The sequence below is a fragment of the Buceros rhinoceros genome, unplaced genomic scaffold (genome assembly GCF_000710305.1).
Source record: "Buceros rhinoceros silvestris isolate BGI_N320 unplaced genomic scaffold, ASM71030v1 scaffold4460, whole genome shotgun sequence".
In the NCBI taxonomy this organism is placed as follows: Eukaryota; Metazoa; Chordata; class Aves; order Bucerotiformes; family Bucerotidae; genus Buceros; species Buceros rhinoceros.
This window is the reverse complement of record NW_010388906.1, coordinates 61,939-66,723: the sequence shown is the minus strand read 5'-3', so window position 1 is coordinate 66,723 and position 4,785 is coordinate 61,939.

The window sequence follows — 4,785 nt, the reverse complement described above, 5'->3', positions numbered from 1 at the left end:
CTTTCCCTGGGAGAGACACCAGTGATGCACGTGAATGTTCAAGCCCTATGCAAAGAACTTAGGAGAGTGTAAATGGGTGGCGGTCGATGGAAGGCTACTGAGGAGTCGTGGGTAGCTGGTACCATTTATACTCGCGTGTGGCAGATCGTTGCTCACCCAGAGCCTGTAGTACCTCACTGTGGTCTGTTTGCATTGGTCCAGCTGATGAGAGCTGATTTATTTCTTGCAAATCAGCCCAAAGAGACGGGAGCCCAGAATGTATTTGATGCCTCACTCTTCCTTTAAGAAGCTCGTTATAGCAGAATTTTAATAAAACGGAGATATTGAGAGTCCCTTTCTGCACTGGTATGAGTGGGCTGCTTTGGTGGTACTGATTTACTGTGACTGTGCTCCCTTCTTCATGAAATGCAGCAGTGGACAGAAGCTAAGCATACGTTGTGCTGGCATAGCTGATCTGTTTTACAGCAACTGCACGCTGTGTCCCAGTTTCCCCCATCGGCTTTTGTTTATTCCATTAGACTGAGGCTCAAGATACCAGCTCCAGTCTGAGTATAATATAGTATCACCGAGCAGAACTTCTGTCTGTTTTTTGTGGCTCTGATCTGTTCTCATATTGCTTTGGAATTGTTCTAAAAAATGTGATGAGAGCTATTAAAGGACTCATTGTTCACCTTAGTTCGGTCTGAGGTTCATTATGCAACTTTATTCTAATTATTACCTTTAAAATTATTAAACTAAGAAGGTGCAACTGAAAGTATTTGGAGGAGGGTGTTTGGTCTGGTGTTTCTTGTCTGGGTGCTTCGAATGTTTTATGCCATTTTCTTTGCAGTCCTTGTGGTATTCTGAAATAATGGAATAAACCTGCTTCATAAAATGCTCAAGAGCATCTAGGCTTGCCAAAAGCCACAATTCACTGCAAAATTTTCTTGAGGGACAAAAATAGGATTATTTAAATAAATGCACCTAATGCCTGTCATGCAAACCCTTGCCAAAACTCAGCATAATCCCTTAATGTACAAGATGTGTGTGAGACAGAAAACCTGATTATTAAGAATTTGTCTATAGCTTCAAAGTCTTCAGCATTCCCCTGGCTTACTATTTGTGCATGAATACACCTTAGTTTGAGAAGAGGTTCTTTAAGTTGTGGCTTTTAAGGTCTTTGAGGTCTTGTTTAAAATCAATAAAAGAAATGCAGAGAATATTGTCCCCTGAAATGTTCTTCTGTCTCCTCAAAATTAAAGGTTCTGCAGTAAACAGGCATTAAGCCTATGGAAATACACGAGCAGAATATCCTCTGCTCTCAGTAGCATGTTGGGGGCGGGGGTGGGGGGTAGGTAGGCTAATAAATTGAGTTACGGTTCATGTGCACCTATCAGGAGTTTGCTGAAGGGCAGAGCTGAGATGATGAAAGGAGAACTGTGGGATTGTTCCACTCTGAAGAATTGTATTAATTAAATGATATATCATCATATTTAAACAAAATATGTGGAAGTGACTATATTCAGACTGTCTATTACTTTGTCAGTCTTTGCCAAGATGGTTATTCCAGGACACATTTTTTTACCTAATCTTTAATCCTGAGAGAAAAGGTGAGAAGGAATATAAAGAGCCAGAAGCAGAGAAAAACTTAGAGACACAAGTGAGGAGTCCACATTCATAAGAGCAAAAGATTGGGCCTTGCCTTCACCTTTGGCAAGAACTGGTTGGGCTCCAAACCTCCTGTTCAGTGCGTGGTTAGCTTTATTTACCGCTATTATCCATCAGTAAAGGGTTTGTAGTCTGTTTGTAGTTTGTTTAAATTGTTTTAGGCAGATATTTAGGACTAGACTAAGACCAGAACATATGTATGAATATTCCTCTGAGTCAACAAACTTTGTACGCTTGTTATGATGGAGTTACACCTCACCATTGTCATAGGCTGCGCAGACAGTGGTATTGGGCTGTATCCTTTCCTGGTGCTGCAGCAGTGGCCCACAGGAGCTTACGTACTCAAATTTCCACAGCAGTTCGTCAAAAGCAGTCTTTGACTGTTGTATCGGCTGTTGCATTTGCAGCTGTAGACAGTGAGAAGCATTTATAGTTAATAATTGTACTTTATCGTAAGACTTGCAGTTACAAAGACAGACTGTTTCTCCAATACTGCCGGTTCTGTTCCATCTAATGAGAATGCATTGCCATGGCAACCAATGGCATTAGTACTTTTTAAAAAGTAATTAAACTCTCTAAGTCAATTTGCTGTCACTCGTCAGATTAGTAAATAGAACGTTGTTTGTTGCTTTCTGCTGAAGCAGTGAGGTAGCTGGAAGGCCAGCAGGGTTGGAGCTACCTGAGGAGATAGCCACTCTGCAAGCCTTTCGTTAATAAATGACTCTTTTCCTAACACGTGGCAGGCGTGGGAAGGCTCGGTGACACCTCACGAACACCTGCATTCGGGCTAGATTGGGAGGGTGTCTGCTAAATGGGAACACACGGTTAAATACGACGACTTTGAGTTGTGACTGGGTGAATAGATGGAAGACCAGGATGCCCAGATGTTATTGAGACTTTGTGTGAATGTGACATGAAAAACCGTCTTTGCCGGAGCTGCTAGTGGAACGAGACAGACGACCCTGACTGCAGCTCTGCTTTGGTGCTCTCAGATTTACCAGCCCTCACATGCTGTACAACACGAGGTCTGCTTGCAAGACACGTCATGTGCTAAGAACCTAATGGAGGGGAAGTTCCCAGCCCAGCCAAATCTTGCAAAACTCAGGAATCTGAAGAGTACCTGGTTCCCTTTTCTATAGTATGATGCACAAAAATTATTGGCCTCTCAGGCATTCTCTGCTCAGAGCCCGCTCTGGGGACAGCCAGAACATACTGGCCAGCCGCAGAGCAGGGTGAGGAAAGAGGCCCATTCACGCTGTCTTTGATTTTGCTGAAATTTCCTACATCCTTTCCTACATCCCTGTCAAACCACATCTTACAAACTACAGTTGTCAGCTAGCAGATCCAGTCTCCAGTAGAAAAAAGTGGAAAAACCCTCTTAAGTGTTTTCATTTTTAACCGTGAAAAGGCTCTGCTTGAGCATCAGAGGCAGAAGCAACAACCCCAGAAGCTGCAGAAAGATTAAAGCATTCATTTTTTTTATTGGTCCTGCTCCTTGCTATTCTATTGAATTAGGATGAAAGAAGGTATAAAAAGATCTTTGTAGCACATTTGATGTCTTGTTTTTTCTAGTACAACAGAAGATCTATGCAAATAACTTTTTTTTGTGTTTGGTGGCTGAAACTGGAAACAATTTTTCTCTGAGATTTGACTGCATGCCGCATTTCCGTTTTTCATACCAAAAGGAAGCTGCAGACAAGTAGGCTTGGTTTAGAAGGAAATACGTTATTGTTGTGATGTCTTAATAGAACTCTGAGCTTACCAATTAGAAATTACAAAGCCTGCTTATTTCTCCTTTAAGAGCAGTTTTTTCCTGCTACCTAATGAATAACTTTAACCTTTTTAGTCCAAATGTGGTATTTTTGTTTTCAGTGAATTTAAGCTAGGTAAAAAGCTGTCTTTGGGGGGACTGAGAGAGGAAGGAGCTTAAAAATAAACATCTGAATCGTGCATGTTTGTATTGAGTTCCTATACCATTTTGTATGTCTGACGGTTTATTTGTACGTCCCCAACCCACTCCAGCCGCTTCCTTCCCCTCTCTTCATGCATGCTGATGCACCATAGCTGCCAGGGCTCTTCCCAGGATTTATTGTCTGTGGACTGGTCTCTGTCCTGAGGGGCTCTCCGGGTGACTCACTTGAAACCACTAGAAATGCGTGAAAGCTTAATTAGCTCAATCTGCTCAGTGCAGGTGCCTTTTCAATTTACTGTCGTGAATATGGAGCGTTTCCGTGATGACATTCCCTCTGACAAATCAGAGCTTACGAATTGTCTTTGAAGCACGTGTTCGCTGCCTTCCTCAGCAGATGAGTGATGAAGCAGGAGAGTAGCCTGCCACAGCGTGTTATTTTCTTTCTTCCCTCAAAAGCCTGGTTAGCTGATAAGAAAGCAGGAGGGCATTTGTTACGTAGGCTTTTGTTTCCCAAAGTGAAGGAGCTCACCTCTACCCCAGCTCAAAGCCTTTGAGGAGACAGGGACAGAGAAAGGCTCCGCAACGGTTTAATCATGCTTGTGCTTGTAGCAAGACTGGAAGAAGGGATCTGGCACCATTCAAACACCCTCCTATATCCCTCAGCTATTAAAAGGTGGAAAGATACAAGAAGAAAGCAATAATGACAGGAGTCACAGATGTAAAAAGACACAAATAAGAAATCGTGAAATAAAGTGTAATTTGACAGCAGTGAGGAAAATACTGAGAAATCTATCACATCTGTGCCCGTGGTGTTAGGAAGGCAAGGGAGAGCTGTTAGGAAGGCAAGAGTGTGAACTCAAAGCACTTTTACGCAAAGGCTACAGTAATGAATTCTGATCTTGCCTGAGAACAATTTTTAAGATAAGTACAAAGGGAAGTTTGGAGTATTGATTTTTTTAAAAAGACAATAAATTGGAGTGAGTTGTTAAAAATTCTCGCTGCCTGGAACTGTTCACATTAAATCACAGGTAAAGAGGGGCAGGCTCAAGGGGGAGTATATCAGGATTGAATTTTGGATCTTGAAATCACTGCTCAGCAGGGTCACTCCTTCTTCCATTCAGTTCACTTCCCCCTGCCTCCTTCGTTGTAGTAACCCCTGTGGATAGAGCTCCAATTAATAAAACTCACCTTTATGTATGCATTATCATAATACAAAGGCTCAAGGG